Source organism: Lycium barbarum, chromosome 5 (genome assembly GCF_019175385.1).
Source record: "Lycium barbarum isolate Lr01 chromosome 5, ASM1917538v2, whole genome shotgun sequence".
Classification (NCBI taxonomy): domain Eukaryota; kingdom Viridiplantae; phylum Streptophyta; class Magnoliopsida; order Solanales; family Solanaceae; genus Lycium; species Lycium barbarum.
The window spans coordinates 48,395,234-48,407,966 of record NC_083341.1 but is presented as its reverse complement, the minus strand read 5'-3'; the positions used below and the strand labels follow the sequence as shown (position 1 = coordinate 48,407,966).

Genomic DNA, 12,733 nt, shown 5'->3' with positions numbered 1-12,733 from the left:
TTTAGGATCGTGCGGGCACCTACCATTCCTACCTCGGTAGGTAAACCCTTAACCCAAAACAAAATCATTTGCAAGTAAAGAACAGGATTCATTAATCTTTAAGTTATAACATAATCAAAGTGCGGAAGTAAAACCAATATATACAATTAAAGCGGACGTGTTACAACAACTTTTAAATACCCTGACTCCTTTCCCATGACCTGGTCTAGACTAGTATAAGAGCGACTAAGATTGAAGACTAAATACAATAATGAATACAAGACTCAACCTCCATCTAGGAATGAAAATGATGGAGGCCTTCAAGATAGGAATTGTACATCTTTCAAAAAACTACATCCACTCAATATCCTGAAAACTTTACACCCCAAAAGGTATGTTGCAAGAGTAGTATTAGTACAACACTAGTTTTGTTAAGCATCATAGGCCGATAATGGTTAGAATAACATAACGGTAATAGAATTCACAAATAAGCATGGTAGGCAAAACTAAGTCAACAGTACACACATTACAACAAATTTTGCCTAAGGCCACACTAATTCTAGACCACACTTAAAAAGTGTTGCTAAAAATATCTAAGGGCACGCTTTTGAGGCGTGGCCTTTTTTTGACCTTTTTGGCCACAAAAAATTAAACAATGCCCGAAAAGCGCGCCATTAAAAATTTTTGGCTACGCTTTTCAAGCGTGGTTGAATAATAGAATAATTAGCAATATTTTTTAAGGGTTGCTGAATCATAGAATAATCGGCAACGCTCAATTATATGTATAGCTACCCTTTTAAGTGTTTTGTATCTATAATTAAAAAGGAAACACTTTATCAGTGTGCCTTAAATATTCTCAAAAACAATTTCAGCTAAATTTTGTATTCCCTCCATTTTGCTTTTAGGGAAAATTTCCTCCCTAAAATTCATCAAGAGCAAAACTACGACTTCTCTCCTCCCTAAAATTTCCCCTCATAGATTCCGAAAGACATGAGATTTTCCTCCACCCCAACCCCTTTCTCGCTTCAGCACTTCAGGGTTTTGGATGCCTCCATCATCTAGCTCGCCATGACGCCGCTGCCATCTCAGGTAGTGTTTTCGACATCTTCGCTCATTCTCACCCTTCACCACCACCATCTCTTAGGGCAAAATTGTTGTTGTCTTGAATAGGGATTTTGTCAACAGTGTAGCACTTAATTAAAAAAGTTTTCGTTTCTATCTTTCTATGCACTTTTTTTTTTAAAAAAAATTGGTATTAAGAATATTTCTATCTATGCTCTAATTAGTATATAGCTGTGTGCATATGATTGAACTATTAAACTATTCCTTGTTGTTTATTTCTTTCGCTTATGTAGTTGTGATCCTCTGTCTCGATGAGTTTGCATATTGGATTATTTCGAGAGTTGAATATGATGGATTTGTTAATTTGGTGTATATGCAAAAGGAAATATATTAATCTTCTTGTGGACGAGTCAGCAGAAAGTATATGCTTGTTTCCATAAATAGATTAATGATTCTTGTTCCCTATTGATCAGTTAACTCAGATACCTTTATTTTTTGTACTTTTTGACAATTTGAGTGTAAAATGGGGCTATTAAATACTAGGATTACAACCTAATCAAGTGTCAAACCCGACTAGGGGCCGTGACGAGTACCCAGGACTAACCACTGAGCACTACTCATTCCATTACTCATCATACTCATTTAGTGTACATTCATTAATTTATACTCAAATTATAGAAAAATCATTATTCATTTGGAAACGTAATTACTTTTATATACATAAGCCCTTCGGCTATCAAACTAATAATATAGATACAATAGTAACATCTTGAGACCATACTACCCACACATGTGTATCTACGAGTCTCTACTAGAGTACTAGACATATGGACGGGACAAGACCCCGTCGTGCCCAAAATACATATACATATATATATACACAAAAGAATAAACAAAATAGCACCTTCGGAGTAATAGAGTGCTCCTGTAAATCTGCTGATAACTTCTATGGGTCCGGATCACCTCCCTGTCTGCCTGTGGGCATGAACACAGCGTCCAAAGAAAACGGACATCAGTATGAACATTGTACCGAGTATGTAAGACATGAATGAAATGAACATAATGGAAGAATCATAAGACATAGGATGAAGATATAACCTGCGTGAGTTTTATGGGTGAATACATTTCACACATATTATATATATATATATATATATATATATATATATATATATATATATATATATATATATATATATATATATAATCATAGTACATGTATCATCATAGCGCAAATATCATCGCATCATAATCATCAGCGTTAACCCGCGTCCAGGTAACCATCATATGCCGCCCACTAGTGGTGATCATGCCCGGCACTAGTGGGCATCATCATCATCATTATCCTGCTCGTAGCATATCTCTTAGCTTAACTCATATGGCTACTCATAAGCATAGACTCTTAGTTTTTCCGGAATGTAGGAAATTCATGGAGAAGGAGGAAATATCATATCATAGGATTCATGCCTTAGAAAGAAGGGACTAGCCTTACATACCTCTTTTGTTTAACAATTTCCATCGCTTGATTGTTCTCCTTCAATGCTCACGTTTCTACCTTCAAGAGAATTCACATTCAGATTAGCTAATCGATTATATGAACGTGCTTATTAAGGCTAGAGAAAATTGGGCAGCATTTACTTGGTTTATACAACCTTCCCCATATTGTATATCGACTGCCAAACATTTATAATAACGTTCACAATATCATAACCAACAATCTTCATTCATCTACATTACCCTCATTTCACAATTCCACTTCAATTCATCCATAATCATGGTCATAGTATACTAGTACGTTTTCTCACATATAATGCTTATCTCATATCCTTAATATCATTTATAGCATAACCATATCACAACACATCAAGAATCATGACTCAATTCAAGCTATTACTCAAAATGACACTATTCCCACATTCATGATCCATTTTTCTATATTCTTCTACAATCCAAGTGTTTCAACATTCAAATACCTTAAACAATATGTAAATACCATAAAACTTACCTTAGATAGTGTAGGAGCAAGTTTTGATGATAATCTTTCACTTGAAGAAAAACCCTAGCTTCAATCCAAAGAGTTTTCTTGACTCCAAGAAATCCTAGAGAGCTTCTTGCATTTGATTTCCTTGGTTTGGTGAAGTTTGATCACAAATCTCACTTGAGTTCTTGTGGATGAAGAGTGGAGATCTCTCTAGAATGTTCTTGAAGTGTGGAGAGGAGAAAATGAAATGAAATAATGAGATTGAGGTCCCTTATATCAACATAAAAATCTGCCCGACTCGATTATACGGACCAACATACGGTCTGTATAAATTATATGGACCGTATGTCTGGCCGTATATTTGGTCTAGTGGAACAGCCATTCTGGGCAAGATATACGGCCATACCTACGGCCCGTATCTTTTGTACGGTCCGTATAGTGGACCGTACAATCCACGGTTTTTTCCGACACTCGTTCTCGTCGACTCGTTTGATCTCCAATCCTTATGGAACCTTCTTAACACTTTTTTAACACCTCATTAACAATCTAAGGGATATTATAACTCTTCTCCAAAGCATCACTAAATCACCATTAATTCGTTACTCATAAATCCTTCTCAATACATAACGTATACCTTGTCTTTCTTGGCAAACTTTCTTCTCTTACTTCGAATGTCTTTGAAATCTCATTTAGAATCATAAATTTTTATTTCTTACTTATCAAAACATCGCATACGTCGTACCCTTCGTCAGTCTATTCACTGTGCATGAACGAAAAATTTTCGAGGTGTAACATCAAGATTATGTTAGTAGAACTTTTTTTGGTTTCAAATGATTATCATACATTCTTCATTGAAAGAAAAAATGACTGTAAAATAGATTTGGGAAGCGATGGGAGATTAACTTTGGGAGAGAGGATGTACTCCAATTATAGTACGTTAGTCTGCCTACGACTGCAAGATCAATTCAAAATTTCTGCGCTTAATTATGGCTAAATAGTGTATTCTAGTTTTCAGGATTCAGAAAATGTGTTGCTGCCGCTCGTTAGTTGCATTTGCTGTTGTACTTCTTATGGAAATTTATCATTAATTTTTTTTAAATGAAATTTAGATAGCTGCGCATTTCTGATGGGAAATAGTGATGGAAATGGGTAAGTGTTGTTGCTCGTTCTTCAGTACGTTTCAGTCGCTTAACTTCTATAAATTGAAATTAATCACTTTCCTCATCTTCTAGCTAAATGCCTGACCAATGATTTCTTGTTTGTAATATACCCATAGTACTCACAAAGTGGAAGAGCCATAGAGAATTCTGATTTGTATAGCTTTGGACTTCTCCTTTTACAGCTTGTGACAGGTCAAAAGGTTCAAACCTGAAACTAAAGAGAACGATGATGTAAGTATTACTTGTATTCTTACACATAGGATATGGAAATTACTTAGGACTGATGTAAGTACACTGTTTTCAGTCAAAAGCAATGAATTCCATTAAACTCACTGCAAGTTACTTGATAAGCCACGAGCTAGACCAAGATCATTGTCTAAAGTGACGTATAAACTACTCAGTATATATTTCATTCAGAGAGTGCCTAGTCCTTCTACTTTCATTTATGTAGTGTGTGTTCTAAAAAGTTCTTTTGGCGAGGCACAATATGAGACAACAAGGAAACCTTACAAACACTTTATTTTTATGTAGATATACAGTCGCAAATCACATATCACTCATTGTTGAACGTTGAAACAAGCAAAGTTAATTTAATCCCAGGATCTGATGTATTTTGAGAAATGGGAAGTTTTGGGCCAATAGCTTTGCAATTCATATCTACTTTTTGGTGCCATAGTTGCAGACTATCTGGCTCTGAGCTAAAATCTTAAACCTACACTTGTTTCCTATTTTATGAATATAGGAACAAAAATAATGCTTGTAGTCTTTTCATCAAAGAAGTAAATTGCATACCTGTGCTTATTCATTTTTAAGCTGATTGGTTAAGTTGGAATTCTTGTGCTTCTTTGATTCGAAATGTCAAACTGAGGTGAGAAGATCCGTCTTTTTCTACTTCCCTTTATGGATTTGCATTTGGTAATAACCAGTATCTGCAATCATGGTGCTCATGAATACAAAGGATGCTAATGATTTTTAATTTCTTCCTTAGTGCATAAAAGGCAGTATATCATCATCTCCTTTAAGTCCATGAGCGTAGGTTAACCACTTATATATTATAGTAAATCTTTTAGCTGCCTAGAGATTAAATGAATCCTTTTTTTGGTTGTCATCATGTAGACTAAGCTTTTGAGAAGTCCTTTTCTTCTTTCCTCACTCAGCAAAAAGTGTTAGTGGAAGGTTTAGTTATGCAGTATTCATCATTCAAGATTTCCCCCCTCAATAGATTATTTGATTGCTTTTCAAGTACACGTAACTTTATAAATGCAATTGCTTCAGTCATTAACCTATTATTAGAGTGAATCATATGATTGCTTTTGAATTTCTACTCAGGCCACACCAAATTCAACAGTCGATTAGTTGCGAATTTAGTTGATATTGTTTCAAATTCTTCTGGCTCAGCTCATGCTCCAATTAAGGTATTTATATTAACATCCCCAAAAAAATGAAATGCCGAATTTATATTGGCAGGGTACATCCATTTATCTTATCTTGTGAACTTTTTGTTCAAGAACCTTATGACAAGTCATCTTTCAATCTTTTTATAGGAATGTGTATTTACTTCTTAAAGAATTGAATAAAGAAGAAAGTTAGCACCTGTTAAAGAGTTCTTTGAAATTTTCACTTACTACCAAGTACAGTATTTGTTAGTTAAGGTAGCTTAATGGACTGTTACTATGAGGTTATTTGCAGCTTGAAATGAGAATTCAATTGGATAGCTGATGCGATTTTTGTGTTCCCATTCCTGGTCCTATGTGGTTGAAGTTTCTACCATGGATTAAATTGAATTGGTGAAGAGGTAGACTGTTTGACATACCTGCACTGTTTGTCCATTATTTTTCTTCTTTTTTCCATTATCCGTTAAAGAACTAGAGTGTGACTGAACTAATTAGAACTGAAATCTCCAAAATTGAAGTTGACAACTTTGAAAACAGAATTTGGAAGTGCAGAATTGTATAGAAATTACCTAGAAAACTTTAGTTTTATCTAGTTTTAGGTTAACAGAACTGTATTGTTTTTTAGCTCATCTCTAGAGAGATGTGGGTAAAAAACATTCAAGCTTAAAAGCTGGTTTGAATTTCTGCTGTGGTTTTTATTTTGTTACTTGAATGTGCAGAGTGAACAACTGAACTTTTTTTTGTTGTTGTTGGTTTGACAGAGTTATGTTCAATCTTTAAGATGGTTTTCTCAGTATTCAACTTTCTTCCTTGTTCTACTGCTAACATTGTGAGAACAACTGAACTAAGGTGAACCCTGGAGTTGCGAACCTTTGAGTTTTTGACAAAATTCACCCCTCTTGTTTTACCTCAATTTTCATTACGTCCTTATAATATTTCACTTAACTAAAACATCCTTTAAATTTATAAAACATGATTAAAAACATCATTTTGTCAACATTTGTATCCTTCTCTAACAGAAGTCTTTTTTTTTCTTATGTTCATCTTATTTTACAAATATATATATATATATATATTTGAAAGGCAGAATACAATCTCACAAAAACATAACTTGGCTGAATGAACAGTGGAACAACTTCTTCTCCAAAACAGTGTAGTGCTCCACTTCATGGCATCAAAGCTATTTTTTCCATCCTTTGCCATCAAGTTTTGATGAGTCTCCGTTAATTCTTCATGATTAATTATTATTTCAATCCATGGTGTTTTATTATTCAAGATACTATATGAATACATACTGTATATTTATTTCTTTCTAATTTTTAATTTCATTTTCAATGTGTAGGAAAATGTGGATGATCCAATTTGGAATTGGAGTGGCCACAAGTAAATTTGATTTAAGGAAGGGAATGATGAAGGCTTTTTGAACAATTGTGATGTTTGAATTTATGTTTAGTTTTGTGGAAGTTATTTCTAGTGCACATCTTGAAATATTGCTTTATTAGTGTGTAGTAAAAGACATGTTGTTCTTTCGAAGTTTATTGCAAATTTATACATTTGATTATTATTATTAAGTTATTTATTAGCCAATTTAGTGCTTGAGATCCTCATCTAAACGGGATATTAATGTATGATTTGGTTACTGGATTTATGTAAAATATAATTACGGTGAATAAATATTTTCATAGCTTACGCAACATTGTCACGCTTTAAAAGTGTGGCTTATTGATTATAAATTCTGGAATATGCATTAGATTAAGTTACACTTTACAAATGTTGCTTTAGAGGTGGCAACGGCCACACTTTGCAAGTGTGGTCTACACGGTAGAAAAGACCATACTTCAAAGTGTAGTTTGAGGTCTTGAAAAGTGTTGCCATATCAGTTGGTACAAGTGTGGCCTTTGAACACTATAGGCCGCGCTTTTTAAGTGTGGCCACTAAAGCCACACTTGAAAAGTTTGGCCATAGAACAAAGGTTACACTAGTTTAGGCCACCCCCAGAAAAGTGTTGCCTAAAGTCGAAAAGTGTTGTCTTTGATTAAAGGTCACACTTTTTGATAGTTTAGGCCACACTTTTCTGGGTTGGCTAAATGCCTAAAATGTTGTAGCATCACCTACCGCTTGTTTCAACAAATATATGGTTCTTATTTCCATTAACTATTCCTTAGGGATCCATTTCCTTAACTACATTACCACTCACCTTATCGCTCATCTGTTAGACAATAGACAATTATGCTCAAGTATCACCAGTCAAGTATCATTCCAATATTCACTCTTGTTTTAAAGAAAATTTCTCTCATTGTTCTAGTATTCATTACTCACCCAACCTAGCAATTCATACACATCCATATTAAGGTCACCTAGCACAACACTCTCCCAATCCAAGATTGCATCCTATAGTTATAGAAACTAATCCCAATTATGCCAAGTCTCAGTATAGCCAATCTGAACTAGTACATAACAATCATATCACAACAATATCACAGTAAAAACCAAAAGGTATAATTTAATGCAATAATATATATATGATGAATGGAATGCATATGTACCATACATATGTACTCCGACAATGGAACATCAAATCTCGGTAGCACAACCCATAGGTGAACCGCGAAGTCCATGTAGAAATCACTCCGAAAAATGACCTCGGAACATGAGCACTCTCTTGATCCCAGCAAGAAATCTTGGGCATCGTGCACTCATTCATTCCTAGTAAGAAATATCGGGCAATGTACACTCATTCCGCTCCAATTAATGACCTCAGATCACGGATTCTCATCTTTCTTTTATGCTCTCCAGCAATGACCTCGGAGGCTACACTCTCTCTCACTTATCATCATCAGTACCATAACCATGCAAAATTAATGTATCATGAAAATGAGTATGAATACGATGCTGTAATATCAACAACCAATTCAATCCCAAGAAGTACCACAAATGGCACAAAAGTAATATCAATAATAAGGCTACACAATAAGCCACAGTGGAATCACAATCCTCACCTCAATATCAATCAATTAAAATACCTCAATATCATAGTCATGATATATAACTAGTCACGAATACCGAATGTCTCAATGCGACAATGAGTCAATAAGTAAATAGATCAAGATAAGTCAACAACACAACTGGCTAGCTATCTCCCAAATCATACAACAAGGCCCAACCTATGACAATATCCAACCCAACTTCATACTCGAAGGTTTACATGCATTCTCCGACAATATCATCTAAACATATGCTTCACTAACCAAAGTATCACCATAAGGTAATCATAAATCTCCAACTATATTAGTGCTACATAATAACCATTACTTCTTATACGTTATCCATCTAAGTATTTATCCCAATCTCCGAAATCCTATACATGCATTCTCCATTTCATCTAACACTCGTATATGAAAGTCTAACCGGAGTCTACCAAGAGAGGGAAGTTGTAACATACCTCAAGGCCGAACATATGTCACAAACATCCCGTTGATCTTTAAATTCACATTTTACGTCATAATCCACAACGAAGGGCCTTGCAACATCAAGGGACCCCAGGGAATAAGAATCTCCATTTAAGGATAGTCGTACAAGGTTTCAGATTTGTTAAGAACGAATCGAAAATAAGATTCGAACTAGATGTTCTATGCATTTATTGTTAAGTGATTCTTTTTTCCTAGAATCATAATTAATGCCAACCACTTGGAGTTACTAGCTCATTGAAGTTACTATTTTTTACACTTTCTTTAGAAAACCCCTTTCAAGAATAAATGTAGAAACCCATTTACAAATTAGAGGCAATTAGGTGAGAATCTAGGTTAGTAGTCTTTCTAGATTTACAAGCATGAGAGGTTTAATCAAAGGTGTTTATAACTTAATCATAGGCTAACCATTTTATCCACTTAACGTCATAGGTTGGAAACTTCCATCTTTATTAGCTTCTAGATAATGAATCTGAAGAACAACTCAACAATGTGAATTGAATGGAATAAGATGAGTTAAGAGGGTTACATTTCCCAAGATGATATAAACTTATACTCTAAAACGACCTTAGAGGAGGTTGAACATTAGTATTTAGAGGAAATAGGGTCAAATCCCGGAATAAGCTTTTAAATAGGGATATAATTGCTCGTCAATCGCTCTAGCGATCTAGCAGTTGCTAAGTCAACTCTGCTTCAGCGGCAACCACACCGCTGAGGCGATCTTTTAACAATTCTACATCTCTGCCTCAGTAGTGCACACTGCCACTGTTGCGCAAGCGCTGGGGCGGCAAGACTGTCGCTATAACGGTGTAATTGGACCCGGTGGTCCAAATTTGATGTTTTACACAAAATTCATATGGCTGGTCCGATCAAGTTAGCGATTATCAAGAGCATAACAAACCAAAAGTGTTTTAAGGGGTCAAGGTCGCGAATTTACCGAAATTCACGGTAATGACAAAACGGGTTGTTGCACACCCTAACCAAGCAAGGATAATTCATAGTACTTTCTAAACCATAAAAACTGTCCCACAAGTGCAGTCTTTCGATAGCATCACATTTAGCATACACCATAGTGGTAATGATAGTTCTACTGCAATCCTGAAAAAACAGTTTTACTATTATTTGCTTTTCTGTATCCTGCAAACTTCAACGTCCTCCTTATCCTCAATAAAAAAAATTAGATTTTGCCATTATAGTTGAAATTAGCAAATGGCATGCCAAGTTTTCTTCTGTATTTTTGAATCTATCTATGGTGCTGAAAAGGTTCCATTAGAGGAATCAAGAAACATTTATGATGTCTCTTTAGCATTTGTACTCTACGGAATACATTTTGAGTATTTACTGATCAGATGTTCCAAAAGAGAGTTTTAACTATCTTTAAAGATCTTTTTTTTAACTTAACCCCTCTTTGGTAAAATGCCTTTTTTGAGCCCCTTTGCATGAGATTGGGAGAAACCCATGCTTCCCTGATCACCTGATCAAGAACTTTATCCATCTTAGTTATATCTACATCTTCCTTGTATGTATTACCTAGCCATGGGTTCTCCTTCCCAACTACATCAGGAAACTTTATTCTATGTGAAACAAGATCATGTAATATTTTATTTGGTAAAATCCTCTTTCCTACACCAATAAGTTAAACCTCAGTAACCTCTTGAATGATTACCAAGGCTGATGCTAATTTCTGCAAAGTTAGATCCCTTTTAGGAGGATAAGACCCTATAATCTGCATACTTCTATGTTGTGTTCCTTTATCAGGTTCAATTAACTCATCTTTAATGATATTATTTGCTTTTTCTCCATCAAAGAACTATTCTTCTTCAGCCACCTTTGGTGTGTCAACCAATTCTTTCATATCAGCATTTGAGGCTTGTGGTGTTTCCTCCTCTTTGTTTAATTCAATAGTAGAATTATCCTCAACTAATTGCTTTGTGTTTTCTTCACCAATTTCAGCTTCAACCTTCCCAAAGTTTTTCTTAATACCTTTTTCCATATCTATAGCTAGGAAAGTGTTTTGGGCCATGTCTGAGTTCTGTGCTTCTGATAATACCGAGTCCACTTCTATTTTCTCCTGTAGAACTTTTGTTGTGATAGTGCGTTCCTCCTTATCCAATACTAGATAAGCTTGATCCCCTTCAGTATTCTGCTACTTACAATATTTAGGAGACATTACTTGCACACTGCCCTCAGACTCACTTATTGCAATGTTTGGAAAAGAACCTTTAACCCATTGCCTTGTAGAAATATCTCTAATGCTCAGCTTTTCTCCCTTATCATACATAGCACCATTATCCTTGAAAGTAGTAAGAGCATCAGTCATAGCATTGACCTTTGCATCTATTACCTTTCCTTTCAATTCAGATGTGTTATTAATATCTTTTTTCTGCATTATTGATCACAGTATCATTGTTATGCCCTTGATGATTTTGCATAACCTTTCCTTGAGTAGCCTGTAAATTATCTTCTACAATTTTATCTACTATTTTACTAATCTCAGCTTTATCTCCTTTGTTTTCTACATTGTTATCCTTTTTGGACAGATCCTTATCCTGTAGCACATCAAATTTGTTTTGAACTGTCACCATTGTGTCTTTAATACTCTGTGTGCACTTGCTCCCCTTTGTTGCATCATTCTTTCCTTGACTTTGACTTTCCCCATTGAAATATCTGTTATCTTTGATACCATTCCAATTTCCTGGATCAACTATCACCCTTCCATTAGAAAGCATTCTTGTATTAAATTTCTTCCTATTATGTTGATAATGAAACTTGTTCCTCTTCTGCTCATGTTGAACCTTGTTTTCTGTATTACTTTCCTTCTGCTCATGATGAGCCTTTTTTTCTATATCAACCTCCTCTCTTACAACTATCTCTTTCATTTTCTCATACAGGTCTTTATCTCCCACTTCTTCCTCCTGATAACCAATTTCAAGATAAAGATTCGAACATTTATCTTCACTATGCCGTTGTAATCGACATTCATAACAATAATTTGCTAGGTAATCCTAATGAATCTTCACTTTGACAATTCTCACCTCTTTTGTTTCTTCATCTTCAATCTCCATATCAACATACTTTGGTAAGTCAGGTAATAAATCCAACACCTTAATCCTTGCACAACTTGGTCTTGTGCGATTAACTGTTGCTGGATCAAGTTGTAATGGATCCCCAACAGCAAAAGCAAGAGAGAATAATGATTCCTCTACCTAAAATGTAGGCAGTAAGTTTGGAAATGAGATACATGCAATTACTTTAGATGTTTCCTCATCTATCTTGAATCTAGAGTCATATATAAGCGTCCTCATTTGATATGAATAACTATCTCTCGATTGCAAGTAGTATGCTCCCTTCAAACATAGATTGATAAAGTCCTCCTTAAGCGATAGCCTGATAAGAACAAGCCTATGTCAAAATAGACCAATTTGAAACTCCCCTTAATTACACATTTTCCTGGAATTATTATCCCGATCTCTTCTATCTCCGACCACCCATAAAAGAATGTGCCAATAATTATATACTTTAGATTCTCCAATGTCACAATTTGCTTCATCTTTTTTTGGGTCCAACAAAGTACAGGAACTCCATTACGATATATGATCTTCTTCAATGGAATATATGACGTAGAGTTAGGGTTTTGCATGGGATTTAGGACAGTAGGGTTTGAAAAATATCGATAGTCGAGTTTGGTGT

General features: G+C 35.0%; 1 long non-coding RNA gene across 1 annotated transcript; it reads left to right on the top strand.

Annotated features, from left to right (window-relative positions):
- Positions 1-4,291: 4,291 nt before the first annotated feature.
- LOC132642462 (uncharacterized) lies at positions 4,292-7,262 on the top strand. The gene is made up of 3 exons (XR_009583178.1): positions 4,292-4,413; positions 5,512-5,597; positions 6,919-7,262. It is a non-coding gene; the product is annotated as an uncharacterized LOC132642462 (long non-coding RNA).
- The last annotated feature ends 5,471 nt before the right edge of the window (positions 7,263-12,733 follow it).